Source organism: Chionomys nivalis, chromosome X (genome assembly GCF_950005125.1).
Source record: "Chionomys nivalis chromosome X, mChiNiv1.1, whole genome shotgun sequence".
Taxonomy (NCBI): domain Eukaryota; kingdom Metazoa; phylum Chordata; class Mammalia; order Rodentia; family Cricetidae; genus Chionomys; species Chionomys nivalis.
In genome coordinates, this window is record NC_080112.1 from 29,435,257 (window position 1) to 29,450,851 (window position 15,595).

Sequence of the window (15,595 nt, forward strand, 5' to 3'; positions counted from 1 at the left end):
TAGAACATGAGCAGCAAAGGGCCCCCCAAATCCTTGCGGAAAATGTTATCTTTCTCAGGGCTAGAAAGATGGCTCAGTGGTAAAGAGCACTGGCTACTCTTCGAGAGGGTCTGGGTTCAATTCCTACAGCACCCACAGGGCCATTCACAACCTTCTGTAACTCCAGTTTCAGGGGCTCCAATGCCCTCTTCTGGCCTCCACAGGTACCAGGCATTCACATGGTACACAAACATACATGCAGGCAAAACATCCAAACACATAAAAAAAAAAATCTTGATGATATTTCCACTAAAGAAAGGGAAAGCATCCCTGGGGGATCTTTGGGGTGTTCAAAAATGGGGGAAATGATTTAGATTTCAGATTTGGAGGTGTGTCATCTTAGGGGTGCTATGGAAAATAATAAGCACAAATTCCAAAGCCAGACAAAATCATGTTTTTCCACCACATTTTTATCTCTGTCCCCTAGTCAGAGTCACAATGAAATAGCAGATCAAAGGCAGAGGCAAATACAATTATGCTGCCTGTGAAAACCCTAGCATGAAATTAGAAGTCAAACTCTCCATTCAGGGGTTAGAGACAAGGATAATGGGAACCTGGGGCCCTGGAGATGTACCCAGCCCCTTTCAGTCACAATACTATCCATGCTGGGTATTTAAAACCACACCGGGGGTGGGGGCACAAACATCAAGTATGCAAATAATTTCTTATTCTTTTTTTCTCCATACTTCCTCTACGAAATGTGTTGACTATATTCCTAACTTTGTACCATAAAGATATCTGTATACTGGGGTGTGGCGTTATTTGTAAGGCAATAGTGACAATGTTGCCTAAAACAATGGATGATGGCTGCACATCGCACCCCAAATGGCACGTGAAAGATAGCAGCAGACACGGGCAGTCTCTTCTGTTACCTAGTTCCCTTTCAATGCTGAAATGCCACGACGCTGTCTGACCTACCACTCAATTCTTCCTCAGTCCTTCCTACGCTTGACAAGCTCACAGAGAGAGCTGTCTTTTGATATTTTCTATTTTTCATAAAATCCATATTTGCCTTATAGCTGCATTTCTTCCACCCTGGTCTAATTTTAGCTCTTTGCCTCTCCCTGCCCCCATGTTATTTATGAGGCCTCTGGAGGGTATCAGTGTCTATCAGAACATAGACTGCTCTGTTTAGAGCCCCTGCTGATCAAGCTAAGCTCTCAAGAGTGCCTGCTATGGCATCCCAAGTTCTTTGCCACTCTTCCTAAAGGGTATAGTTTATGTCCCTTCCCCTTGGTTTTTCATGTGACACAAGCAACACAGCATGGCTTCTGAGGGCAGGTCAAGTCTCAGCCTTATTTGCCGGAGTACTTGTTCTTAGTACTCATTTGCTGGAGTACTTGTTCTTAGTACCCAAGGCGCTGCTCGGGAATTCTCTCCTACCGCTCCAGCCACCAGTGAGGAAGCCCAGGCCACAAGGGGAATCTTGAGCTTTTGCTATGGGGTGAAGGTCAGGGTCCATTTAACAGCCAGACATAAGTGGGGTGAGGATACCCCAACATCCCCCACCCCCCAAACTGTGGAGTCTTTCCATCAAATTTCAGAACTACCAAATGTGCAGCAGGGCGTCTTTCCCAGCACCTTGCTAAATCTGTGGAGGAGGGACCTGCCACCTAACCTGAGGACCTGAAGTTCATCCTCTCGACCAATATGGTAGAAGGCGCGCGCACGCGCGCACACACACACACACACACTCTGTAATTTTAGAACAGGCAGTGGTGGTACACACCTTTAATCCCAGCACTCAAGAAGCAGGTGGATGGATCTCTATTAATTTGAGGCCAGCCTGGTGGTCTACTTAGCGTGTTCCAGGACAGCCAGGGCTACATAGGGAGACCCTGTCTAATCACCATCATCACCCAGCCAAATGTGTGTGTGTCTGTGTGTGTGGAGAGAGAGAGAGGGCTCAGAAGTTAAAAGCACTGGTTACTCTTTCCGAAGATCCAAGTTTGATTCCCAACACCCACAGGATAGCTAGCAGCAATCCCTAACTCTGATTCTAGGGGGTCTGACACCTTCTTCTGGCCTATGAGGGCATGAGGCATTCCCATGCTGCACAGATAATACATGTACAGAAAACACTCATAAATGCTTTTTAAATGTGTTTCTTAAACCGTGGCTTTTTTTTTTTCTTGCTTTGAGATAGTCTCAATATGTGGCCTTGGCTAGAGTCAAACAAAAATTGACAAAATTCCTGCTTGTGCCTCCCAAGGGTCGAGATGACAGGCATATGTCACCTCAGCCAGCTTACAACATTGTGATAGTCACAAAACCTATGTCTTCCTGAGATTTCACTTCCTGTTCCCTCTCCCTGTGAAGGAGGTCCTCCAAGACCCTGCTGTTCCCTCCTCACCTGCACTGGCTGCCCAGGCAAGCAGCAGAGAGAAAGTACCTCCCTCAGCAGCTGTTCCACCTACTCTCTTCCTCACCCACATTTCTCTCATCTTCTGGTAAATGAAGACTCTGGTCTCTCCGTTTCTGAGAAAAAAGGGAATGGCAGAGGCAGCTTCCACTATTTCCTTCCTTGATCCTTTACAAATGGATGCTTTTTTAATCCCCTGACCACACCCCAGTCAAATGCGTTTCCCCTGACTAGGCTAGGCGCTCCAGTTGAATCACCCCAAGGGGACTCTCTCTGCTCCTCACCCTTTCCCCAAGCAGGCGACCCACTGACCTTGGTCTTCAGTCTGTCCTCCTGGGAAAGATCTGAGTAGGGGACTACAAGACCCAAAGTGTAAAAGGCTGAAGAGGGGAATGCCTTCACCCCACCCCACCCCCACCCCTGCCAATACTGCAAGCAGAGCAGCTAAGGAGCAAAGAACAAGAGCCAGCTGCTGACTCAGGAGGCTGAGGTAGAAGGATCCCTCAAGGCCGGGAGTTCAAGACCAATGTGGGCTACCAAAGAAAGATCTTTTCATTGGGGGTGGAGGGTGGACGCGAGGGAGACAGCATCATCCAATTGTTGAGGACTGGAGTTCAGATCCCCAGAACCCACAGAAATGCCCAGTGGGCCCACAGGCCCACCTGTAATTCTAGCCTCCTAAGGAGGAGACAAAACAATCTGGCTAGTGAGACTAGCCATGTCTGCAGGTTCTGGGTTTGATTAAGAGTCCCTGCTCGGTGGGGTGAATAAGGTGGAAGGGCAGTACACACACAAACACGAGAAAATGGGAGGGGCACTCAAGCAAGCTGGGGATGGAGCTCAGCGATAGATAGAGCATTTGCCCAACACGCATAAAGTTGGATCCCCATCACTACAAGGGAGGGCAGGCTCTTGTCAGGCATTCACAAGACACTGGGCTTGATCCCCAGTGCTGCATGCAATACAACCTACAATGCGAAGGAGGAAAAATGACCGAATTGGGGGTGTCTGATGGGGATAGGGTGGGGAGGACACCTTTGGTACAGGCTAGAATTCGGAGCAGCAGTAAAGAGAGGCTGGCAACACCCTCCCCTCCCCTGCCTAAGGCTAGTGGATGGAAGCCTCAAAGGTCAAATACAACCTGACGGACAGGCAGAGGTCAAGGCTAAAGAGATGCTACTCCCTACTCTACCACAGGTGCTGGCCACTCTGGCAGCCTGGCCTCAGGTCAGGAGACCTAGGGCTGGAAAGGCTCCTCCCAATTGTTCACAGCTTTGGGGCTGCCTGGCCTGCATGTAGCTCTAAACTGCACTGCACCCCACCTGGAGCTCACTAGCTAACCCAGGATAGCTCCTGCAGTACTGAGATCATGTCATGAGCCACCCTACTGGGTAAATGCACATTTGGAAGCAATTCCTCTTCCTTCTCCTCTTCCTCCTAACCACCTCCTCCGCCTCGCCCCCTCTTTTTCCTCCTTCATTTTTAGTGGTGCTAGGTACAGAAAAACTCTCCCCAACCCCTCAAGAGTGGGCACCAGGACACTCACCACTAAACCCCCACCAGTCCTAGATGCAATTCTTTCTTCTAGTTCAAACCCCAAGCCAGTAAGGCATAGACTCAGCTAGGAGCTACAACACACACTGCTTTCCAAACACTCAGTCCCAATCCTCCCTCTCCTTCTTCAAAAACAAGGGCAGGATATTTACTGAAAGTTTATTATGATCTCCCTGGAACTTTCTGTGCAACTACTTCATCTGATCTTTTCCGAACTTCGTGAACAGACAGAGGCATTCTTGTGCCCATTTTACAGATGAGGAAACTGAGGTCATGGGGGATTAAACGCTGTTGGAGCCGGGCGGTGGTGGCGCACGCCTTTAATCCCAGCACTTGGGAGGCAGAGGCAGGCGGATCTCTGTGAGTTCGAGGCCAGCCTGGTCTACAAAGGGAGTTCCAGGACAGGCTCCAAAGCTACAGGGAAACCCTGTCTCGAAAAACCAAAACAAAAAAAAAAAAAAAAAAAAAAAAAAAAAAAAAAAAAGCTGTTGGAGCAGAACTACTATGTTCCAGAAATATCTTGTTCCAGAGCTTTTCCACCATAGCTGTTATCGTCCACACATTTGAATGGCTTACTCTGTGCCAGGGTTTACAGATAAAACAGTTGCTGCCCTTGAAGAATCTGGAGTTAAGTAGGGGACACAGATTACAGTGGCACAAGGGATACTGTCCTAAATATTTCCATCTTTCTCCCTAACCCTCTTCCGCCTGGTCCTTCCTTCAGGACTAGCTGCTGCCTTCCCTCCTATGCCTGTTTCTATAGGGACTGCATCCACACACCCAGCAGCCATCCTGGCACCCCAACTGCCTTGACTGGGTAGAATTTCTTGGCCTCGAAGGTATCAAAGAAGCTTACACTCTGGCAACCCTGGGCTGATTTGGTTGAGAAATGGGCTCAGGGGCCCCCAACACCAGGCAGGCTGATAGACCCCCCCCCCATGGTTTTCATTGCAGCCTGTTAAAGGGCTTCGGGCTTCCTCTGATGAAAGGCGTTTAAGTGCATCTGGTTATGATTACAGGGAAGGAGAAAGCCAGGCGGTCTCTGAGGCTTTGGACCAGTCATCTGGCCCTACCTTCCTCCTAGCAGAGCTGGCTGCTAGTGGGGCCAGGAGGCCAGGTGTGGGGGCAGGCAGGAAGCAGAGGCAGTCAAGACCCTCCAACTCTCCAAGGCCCTGGCTCCATCCCAGAAACAGCCTAGTGGCTCAGGGCTGCCAGGCTCTTTTCAGAAAGTCAAGTTCAGTGTGGCTGTGGCCCACCTCTCCCCAACAGCTCTTTACTGGTTTCTCCGCACAGTGTTGCTCTCCCTCTGAATACAGCCTTTCCCCTCAAGAATTTCTGGAGGAGATTTAAAAAGAAGAAAGAAAGGGGGAAGTAGGGAGAAAGCATCCTTAGAAAAACACACTTTCCAAAAGTTTAAAAGAAAAACCCACCCCAACGTTATTTCTCCTTCTGAGCTAGCCTGCCATAATTTCCCATAAAACAAAAGGATAAACATTAAAAATATGCCCCCTCCGGTGGTGGCGCACGCCTTTAATCCCAGCACTCGGGAGGCAGAGACAGGCGGATCTCTGTGAGTTCGAGACCAGCCTGGTCTACAAGAGCTAGTTCCAGGACAGGCTCCAAAACCACAGAGAAACCCTGTCTCAAAAAACCAAAAAAAAAAAAAAAAAAAAAAGCCCCCTCACTGTAATCGACAATTATGCTCAAAGAAGGAAGGAGATTAATATGAAAACTGGATTGTCCCAAGCCGCTGTGTGTCCCACACCTGTCTCTATGTGAGCATAAAAAAAGCTCTTGGGGGACCGGATGGGTTAAACACAGTCTTCAGTCCTAGAAACGAAAATGCATTTTCTCCTTCCCGCCCTGATTTAATCCTGCTGCGTGTTATTATTGTCAAGTCTCTTCGCACCACCGTTTCTAAAAAGAAAACCCGTGGGGCTGCACGGCCCTCTGCCGCCTGCTCGGCTTTTATTGTGCACGCAGCCAGGTCTGCGTGGATCCAGCACTTCGTGACCGTCTTGCAGGCGCTTGCGGACACCCTCGAAATGGCATTTCCATCAGAGCTAGGAGCATTGTCTCAGAGGACACGCGCGCGCGCACACACACACACACACTCTAAAGGGTTGCAGACCCCTTAGCCAGCCCTCCACGCAACCCATAATTAGAGATGACCTTTGAGAAAGGCAATTAAAATATGGTAATGATCGATGCGCTTGCTTGTTTCCAAAGAGGCAAACACACAGGTGCTGGCTTCAGCCTGCTCCACCTGGCCGAGCCCGGGAGACTCCTGTAGCTCATGAATGAACTCTTTCTCCAGAGAAGCTTTGGTTCCCGGCTACCTACGCGAGCGAGGGTTCCACCCCCACTACTTTCTCTTCCCCTCCCCCACCCACGCTCTAGCAGCCTGGAGCTTGCTGTCGGCAGCGGGGCTTTGTCATCGCAACGCACACATAGACACGCACCCACACGCACCAGGCCACAGCAGGACCGCGGCAGCCGCTGTGCTGTGTCCTTCCTCCCCGCCCCCTCTTTTAAAGAGCTGCTCGGGACCCTTTCTTCCATCCTTTAGATGGGCCGCGCTTTGCAACCCGGAGCAGTGGGGAGGAGGGCTTCCTTCGGGGTGCGGGATGGGCAAAGAGGACTCTGAACCAAACAAGAGGGGACAGGATACCCGAACACCACGGCATTGTTTTACCCCTTGCCCCTGCCCAGCGGTCGGCAGAGACCCCGCCAAGCCTACGGCCCACTGGCGAATGGGCATTGAAGAACATCAGCACTTCCTCTGGCGACCAAAGTAGATTGTGCTATATCCTCCTGAATTCACTCCGGGTTTGGTCTGGGTGGGGCTCATGGTCCCAGTAGGGTCTCCCTGTCCACAAGTGGCTCTCCCCACCCAGACAAATTGCAGTGTCATTATGGTGGCTCCTGTTGCTTGAGGCCTCGGGGTTGCTCGGGCCGAGCGCGCACCCCACTTCTTCTACACTGCGCAGAGGGAAATATGGGGGACCCAGGGACCGGGGATCCCTGGGGACTGCCTGGAGGAGACTCCGCAGCGGGCCTTCTTCCCGTCCCTCCCTGCTGCCTTCCGGGACCACGAGCACAGAGCCAGGGCGGCCTCTCGCCTTTCATTAACGGGCCTACGAAAGCAGCAGCCCAGGCAAATATGTAGCTATTAAAATTAATCGCCCTGCGTTGTCAGCTGAACATAATGCAAATTATTTATGGGCTGTCTGCGCAATATTTATCATGGTGCAGGCTCCAGGCGCTTAGAGCCTTCTGGCCTACCCCGCCCGCCCTGGCCCGCGGAGGCCGAAGATGAACGCAGACTGCAGCGGCCCTGGGGGAGGTCTGGGCACCGAAATGGGCTTCCCAGGACGAGGCTGTGTAATCAGTCTGCCTTACAGGCCGAGAGATTCACTTTAGTTTCTACCGTTCATTGCTAATTTTGGGGGGTCTACTACATGCAAAATTCAGAGGCCTGAGAAACTAGGGGGTGAAACCACTTTGGACAATTTTGAATCAAACAAACAAGGCCAGACTCCGAGCCGCGATGCAGGCAGATCTCTCTCTGGCTGCCCCAGAAAATCTAACGTGGCTCAAATCAGTGCCCCAACCTGAGAAACGGATTTGCACTGGGAGAAACTATGGGCATCGGATGTGCCCAACAGATCCCGGCTCAATTGGAACAGGAATTCAGTATCCTCACAGCCTTAAAACTTGTTTGGTGACCGCAGATAACAGATTAACTGCTAATTGTCGAAATCCGCCGAGCGTTTAGTTTATCACTGCTGGGGGCCGTAGGTACTCGCTGCACTTTTTTATATGTAAAAGCAGCCTTGCTACCTCCTAAACGGCTTTTGTTTCTCTTTCAAATACAGTGTTTTCGAAAACAGCAGCAACACGCCACCCCACCCCCTCTCCAACCTCGCCTTCTGGCTTAAAAAACACAAAACAAAACAAAAACCAGGAGGAAAAATAATCTATAAGACAATCCCCCCCTACTGGTCGCCTCTGGAGTAGGGGCTTTTTACGCAGATCGAGTCGCCCAAGACTGCCGAGGTAAACAGGCTTTCTGAACCGCTGCTAAATGAATCACGAATGGGAAGAGCCGAGACTGCCAGGCCGCGAAGGCCTGGGGATCCAGCTGGGGCGTCTGGGCGGGAAGGGCTTAGGGCGAAGGACAGTGAGGTGGAGGCTGGTTAGCCCCGGCCAGAGGTCACGGAGCCAGGGAAGGGACAGGAAGGCCTGTGGAGCCAACCCGAGTGTCTCCACCATACCACTCCTACCCTCACTGCGCCAAATGCTCATCCTGGGTCTTCATCCCCTGTGCACCTGGCCACCATACCGGGCCAGACAGGTTACTTAAACCCTTCCGGGGAAGATTACAGGCCACCTGTCACCTCAGTTTTAGTAGCTCTAGGCCTCCAGGAAACAGAAGCAAGCCTAAGTCTTTCTTTTCATATTAATTTTAAGCAAGTCATCGCCTAGCTTCCCGGTCTTCACCCAGCATACATCCCTAAATCACCTTACAGTTAGTTGTTCAAATCTGTCAGGCCCTACTTCCGGGTCCCTGAGTGTGTGTGTGTGTGTGTGTGTGTCTGTGTGTGTCTGTGTGTGTCTGTGTGTGTGTGGTGGGTGGGTGGGCTATCCATCGGCATCTGCTCTCCAGACCCACATTAGGGGACAAGGCCAGGAAGCTACTTTGAATTTATATTCTTCCGGTCTTCGTCTTAAAATGTGGTTTAATCCATTTTAAAGGACTCTTTTCGTTCTCATTAACCTCAAATTTTAATGGGGAATTTTCCTAGAACATTCCAAAGATTCTCCCGTTCTTCAGAAACTTAATTTGAAGCGGTGTAAATGAAAAAGGGGGTCAGTCTGAAGGTGCTTTTTGGCCGTCCCGTCTCTTCCAGTCGTGCAGGGATCTGGGGGCAGGTTACTCTGCTGCCCTTTTACTCAACAAAGACTGGTTTTGCCATGTGCGGGAGAGAACACACTGAACACCGTGAACTGGACAGCCCAAGATGCATTTGCAAAGAACTCTAACACTTCCGTCTTCTTCAACCTACCTAAGGCGACAGAGGAAGTGTTAATACTCCCATTTTACAGGTGAGAAGGCTGCCTCCACCAGCTCTCAAGTTTCCGTGTGTTTGTCTTCATCATAGAAACGAGGTCAGAAGCCAGGTGGAACCCCCGCTCCTGTCCATTAATCATCATAGCCCGTGTCAGTGTCATTTTGGTAAAATGCTGCAAGGTTTCTGGAATTTGCCTAGCTTTCCCCCACTTGAGGTGGCGCCCTTCCTTCACAGCCAAAAAAGAAAAAAAGAAAAGAGAAAAAAAATCACGAATTGTCTTTTTATTCACTCCTCCCCCACACACACACAGCCAATTCTGCCTCTCGGCCACCGAGAACTATTTTAAAGTATTTCTGCAGACAGACCCTCTGGCCCCTCCGGAAGTGTTTTATGGACCTGTGAGTCCAGTTAATCCCAAGAGGCGAGGAAGGATTAGTCCGGGGTGTGGGTGTGGGAATCCTGTGTTTAGGTTTATCCCTATAGGAGTGGAGGAGGGGTTTGATGGCTTTGGCAATATATGCCTCCTCCCCATGAAACTCGACATTTGAGCCAACAAAGATGGAGACAGAAGCCCTCAAGCCCCAGCGAGGAGGTGTGGGCTGGGACGGAAAAGGGGGGCACACTCTAGGCCAACACTGAACTTGGTGAGGAAACTTGGTGAGCCGTCGTCCTAGTGTCCATGTCCCCCACCCCCGCCCCGGTGTTATCCTTCTAGCCCTGTGGAAAGCAAGAGAGCCGCCACCCTGAAGGGACCTGAAAGAAATAATCACCAGCGTCTCGCTACTAGTCATGCGAAGATGGCAGCGGATCCCCTGGGTTTCAAGGCTCCAGGAAAGGTGTTCTGCCTTGAGGCGCAAGGGCTGCTTAGCTCTCCCTTGCCCGAACGACCTCTCCTGGGCTTCCTAAACCGCTAAGCCCCCAAGTCCTCCTAGGCCACTCAGCCACACTGGGCACGTAGGAATGTCACACTGTGGTCAACATAAAGTGCAGGACAGACCTACTACCTTCGTGGGAGGTGGGATTTACTCCCCCATCCCCCTAATTCAGGCACAGGTCTATTTTTACTCCAGGGTCACTCCGTAGCACGGATAGAATAGATCTTCGCCAGCAGCTGCCACTTCTTGGGGGACAAGGGGATCCACAGGCCTGGCAGTGCGCCCCAGGCTTGAGCGGCGTTTGCACATATGCGGGCTGGGGGAAGGGCAGCACAGCCTCCCCACCTGGACTCTGCGAAGCAAACAATCGCAGCGAGCTTTCGAAGCACCAAAGCGAGCCAGGAAGAGGAAGGGAAAGTGGAGGTCCGGAGCTTGGAAAGCGTGTTTGTTTGCGCGGGAGTGGGGGGTGGGGTGGGGGTGGGTCCTAGGGAGCAAGTGGTAAACCCGACTGGGTTAAATGCTAACGACCAGAACCAGCAGTCCCGACCTGGAATGATGGTCTGGGCTCTCTAGCCCCAGGCAATGGAGTTTAGCCCAGGGCTGGCGCCTCCAGTGGAAGAGAAACAGGGAGCTTCGGGAGGCGCCACTATGCACCTAGCCAGATCCACGGAAGGATCCGAGGGGCACGCCTGGAGCCAGGGGACCTGCACGAACCAGCCACCACCGAGGGCGGCCGTTTAGCTTAGCCGCCCAGGACCACTGACGATGAGTGATAAGGAGTTCCTAGGCAATCTGCTCCTCTCAGGCCCTAGTCACCTCCGGCGGACGTGACCGCCGGATGCTGTGTGGCTAGGTGGGCTAGGGGCCTTTGCCCTGCCTTCCTTGGCCCTTTCTGTGCTGCAGAGTCACAGATTCTGTTCCCCGTATCTGGAGATGTAAAATAGCCCAAACTGTGGGGCTTCTCAAGCCACATTTTCTTTTGGAAGTGTCCAGCCAGTCCCTTTGAAACACCCCCTTAAATAAATCACATAGACTACACTGTGGGCGAGGCAACACAGCCCTCTTTCTGGTCAGTCCAGGGTCTACTCCAAACGTTGGGGCTTTGGGCAAGCTATTTAACATTTCTGGACCTCAGTGTCTTCAACCTGTGGGGCAAGGGAAGCAGTCTTAGTGTCACCTCATAATAGAGTTGTTTCTAAGAGAATCTGCTTTTTTTTCAATTTTTTTTTATTTTATTTATTTATTTATTTTGGTTTTTTGAGACAGGGTTTCTCTGTGGTTTGTTTTTTTTTTTTTTTTTTTTTTTTCGACACAGGGTTTCTCTGTGGTTTTGGAGCCTGTCCTGGAACTAACTCTTATAGACCAGGCTGGTCTCGAACTCACAGAGATCCGCCTGCCTCTGCCTCCCAAGTGCTGGGATTAAAGGCGTGCGCCACCATCGCCCGGCTCTCTGTGGTTTTTAGAGCCTGTCCTGGAACTAGCTCTTGTAGACCAGGCTGGTCTCGAACTCACAGAGATCCGCCTGCCTCTGCCTCCCAAGTGCTGGGATTAAAGGCGTGCGCCACCACCTCCCCGCAAGAATCTGCTTTCAAATAAATGCTTAGGCCACTGCAGTGCCAGCCCTTAGGATTTGGTAGTCCCTTACTGGGAGGGGGCACCTCCTCCTTAGAGTCCCCCAGGTCTATTCAGAGGCATCATCAGGCAAAGTGGAAAGAGAGCATTGTTACTGTCACCAGAAAAGTTTTTGGTTTTGTTTTGTGGGATAGGGTTTCTCTATGTATCCCTGGCTGTCCTCCTGGAATTAGCTCTGGCCTCAAACTCAGAGATCCGCCTGCATCTGCCTTCTGAGCGCTGGGTGTGCTGGGATGAAAGGCGGGCGCCACCACCGCCAGGCAGTCCCCAGAAAAGTTAAAGCAAAAAGTCCTCACACTCTTTCTTAACCCTTTGTCCTTAAAGGCCTGTTTTGGCGGTGTGGAAGAGAGCCCCCCCTCTACTCCCCTCAGGGTCTCTACTTCCCAGGTGGGTGGGCCTGGAGTTTAAGACAATCCTCTGCCTCAACATTCTAAGTGCTAGGATTGCAAGGAGGAGCCTCCACGCCCTGCGAGAGTGCGCTTTAATGGCGTTCATTTAGTTTGGATTAATGTCATGGATCAGACATCATAGCCACACTCTCCCAGCAATCTTAGGGGATGCAATACAGATTTTCCAAAATACTCTTCTGCGGCCACCTTTTTTGATGATTCCAGGCTACCTTGTTCCTGGAGAGTTGGGTTAAGTTCAAGTATCCTGCCATTGCTGGATCACATTTTACTGACACCCAAATGTAAGTACTGTTTATGTGAACAGGATTGGCCAGAATCCTGTTTAAGAATCTTTTTACTATCTATGCCTGGCACGATATAGAGATGTGTGCCAGTGGCAAAGAAGGGCCTGATGGTCAACTATAACTCATAACATAGGTTGCTTTTTCTCTTTTAGAAGACAAGGCATTTCTCATACGTGGCTACTCACTTAAAAGTGCCGGCGATGGACTGGACTCCTAGCAGATTCTATCCGAGCTTTCTCTGGGCTGCCAGCCCAGAGAAAGACAAAGAACACAGACACCTCTAAGGTTTGCTCCTGAGAGCTTGGGTCACCTCTGGCGCTTGCCCTGTACTCTCTCCAATCCCCTACAAACCCTGACCGACCTGCTTCTCTGAAACAGTTTCTCAGACCCAAATCAGAATCCCAGTTCTCGAGCGCCACCCGGAGAGTTCACATTTCCCCTCCTCCGAGGCCGCGTGGTGCGCAAGTTGAGAGTCCGAGGGCGGCAGCGGCGGCGGTAGCAGCAGAGCTCGGTGGCCTCCTCCTGCCCGCACCCTGCAGCACGTAAGCAGGAAAAGAAAGGCAAGAGTAAACCCACAAGAGTGGGGTGGAAAAGCGAAGTACAAACAACCCGAGGCAGGCGTATGCAAGGAAGAGTAAGCAGCCTCAAGTAGAAACTATACCTAAAATATTCCCTTTGAGTTCTATTAATTAAAGGTTCTCGAAGGTGGAGCGCAACGGGGACTCCTCTGTCTTGACCATACCAAGACAATGGGGTTCAGCTCAGACCCTCCAGAAGACATGATGCATAAGTAAACAGTAGTACAGTAACGTTTGCCTCTACAGATTAACCTGTTCTCATCCTATTTTTACCAACTCAGTGTGTTTGATTGTGGGGGAGGGGATGGCGCTTGAAATATGCACTGTGACTCCGTATTTAACCTGGGATACGTTCCCGTGGCTGTCTGACCACATTTGTTTGGTTCCTTTGAGAATCCACGTTTTCTGGCCTCAAAAGGGTCAGGCAGCCCTCATGGCTCCTCCCTTGGCGGTTTCCTGGCGAGGCGCCCATCCTCCTCTAGCACCGGGAACAGAGGCAGCCACATTAATACTCCCAGGCAGCCAGTTCTGACCTATACTGTCATTTTTTCCATCGGTCAGGATCAGGCTGGGGTGGGGGTAGCGCTCCTCCGAGGGGCTTTGCACGGATCGTTGGGTTTTCCCCGGCGAACTTAACACGGAGGCAAAAGGGGCAGATGGAAACCAGGCCTCGGCTGGCCGGGCGCGCGTAAGCGCCTCACTCGGCAGCTCGACGCAAAGCCAGGGCTGGATTTTCGAGGCCCGGGCCCGGCGGCTCCTCCGGGGCCGGCGAGATCCCCCACCCCCCCCCCGCCCCAGGCTGAGCTAACACACTCTCCTAATTCCGCCCTCGGGGACAGCAGCTGTGCGGCGAAAGGGGCGGGTGGGGGAACCCACAACTTTCCCACCAGAAAAGTCTGTGGCGAACAGGAGTGATGAAGGCCCACCCCGATTCCGTGCACGTAGCGGCACAGCATCTAATCAGTGTCACTGCCAGAAATACGCTTCTGCGGAGGGCGACACCCCCGCCCCCGCCAACCTACGGGGGAGGGGGGCTGCAAATGGCGTCTCCTGTCGCCCTGGACTGTGCTTGGCACCCGCTGCCGCGACCATAAGCAGACGCTGCAGCTAACTGAAGTGCAGCGTCTGGAACACGAACACGCCGGGGCCCGGGTGTCCCTGCAGGGTCACAGTTAAAGGAACTAGCACGCCAGTCCCAGCTTCGAGGCTATTCTCTCCTCCTTCACCTCCGGAAGAGCCACCCTTCCTCAACTGGGGTGTGTGGGGAGGAGTACAGGAAACTTTGCAAGACAACTGTTCTGTGCCTTCGCTAGAGGACCAGGGATAGCTTTCTCGTCCCAGGCCAGCCCACACCATTACACTCTTCCCAGGTCTCAGTCCTGAGCCTCGTGGACTCCTCTAGAAAGAGGAACGTATTCCAGGTCATTGGCAAATGATGGCCACATCAAAGTAGAGAGTTCCCAAGGGTTTTGGCAGGTGACCAAGTTTGTGTCCTTAACCCTCCCACGCAAGTCTTTCGCGCCACTTTGAGCAAATGTGAGGCCCACTCCACCGGAGTGGTGCAGGTGGTTTCTCTCCAGCACCCCCCTCCTCGACCTCGAAATACTCCTGAGGAGGCCCATGGTGGCTCTCCTCTCTCCAGGAGGGGGTGTGTGTGAATTCGGGCGCGACACCAGCTCACATCTTGCTAAGCCACTTCTGTTGTCCTCCCCCGGGACAGCACTGCAGGACGCACCCTCCCCCAAGCGTAGTGGGGTGCCCCTGCGACTCAGGCAAGGATGGCGGTTCCGGTCGTTCCGGGATTTGCCAGAGAGAAGAAAACAAGGCCGGTGACTGCAAGAGCAGCGCCTCCCTGTTCGGGTCTCAGACATTCGCGTAATCTCCGCGTGGATCTGGCTCTTGCCAGGAGGGAGCCCCGCTGGCGTCCCTCTGCCCTCACACTGCCCTCGGCCATCATTCTCCTCCCGCCCGGCGCCGCAGCACGCGGAGCTCGGAGCGCCCCGGATCCCACAGCACCCCTCCTTTAAGGCGCACGCCTCCCGAGCTCGAGCTCCGGGCTCCCTCAGCTCCTGGAGCCCCGACTACTCGGCTTCCACGTTAGGCTGCAAAAGCCGCCGCCCCGCGCCACCCACGCCCGGCCGGGCCCTTGTCTTAGCCGGGCTCCCCGGCCAGCTGCACGGCCACCGCCGCACGTGACCTGCCCCCGTCGCGGCTTCCGCTGAGCTGCCTGTTCCGGAGCACAAACAATTTCTGCTCTGACGCGGGGTCTCTGGGGCCCTGGCGTCCTCTCCTCCCTGCCCCCCCTTCCGGGTACGAGAACTTAAAACAACTCGCTGACCTTCGGGTGGACTAGCGCCGACTTCCACCGACTCCGGCATTCCGTTCGAACCCAGCAGCCTCGGCTTCTAAGATTTCACTCCACGCCTGGCTGGGGGGAGGGGGTGATGTCTCCGAGAGGGGGTGTCTCAGATCGAAAGAGCCACTTCACTCTCTTTCCCTTCCTCCGAAGTGAGTTTTTAGACTATCCGGAGGCTCTAGGGAAACTCGAGTGACCGCGCGCAAAGGACCCCTCCCTCCCTCTGCGTCCTGCACACCCCGCCTTGTCTTACTGTGACCCGATTTCCAGGGTCAGCGGCAGAAGGCCTGGCTAGCTGCGTCGGAAATACCAAGTGGACTGGGGAGTTCTGGGGTGAGGTGACTGTGGAAATACTGATGACCTCACTCTCACGCTCTGTGCTAGGACCTTCCTTTGCAGAGCTGGAAACTGAGGCACAGAGAATGCGTAG

At 52.7% G+C, this 15,595-nt stretch overlaps 1 protein-coding gene across 1 annotated transcript in view; it reads right to left on the reverse strand.

Moving 5' to 3' along the window:
* Bcor (BCL6 corepressor) overlaps positions 1–15,219 on the reverse strand; it is a 122,505-nt gene extending 107,286 nt beyond the window's left edge. Inside the window, exon 1 of the mRNA XM_057759641.1 lies at positions 15,148–15,219. The gene's annotated coding sequence lies outside the window, so the exon portion shown is untranslated. The remainder of the gene's footprint in view (positions 1–15,147) is intronic.
* Positions 15,220–15,595: the final 376 nt, after the last annotated feature.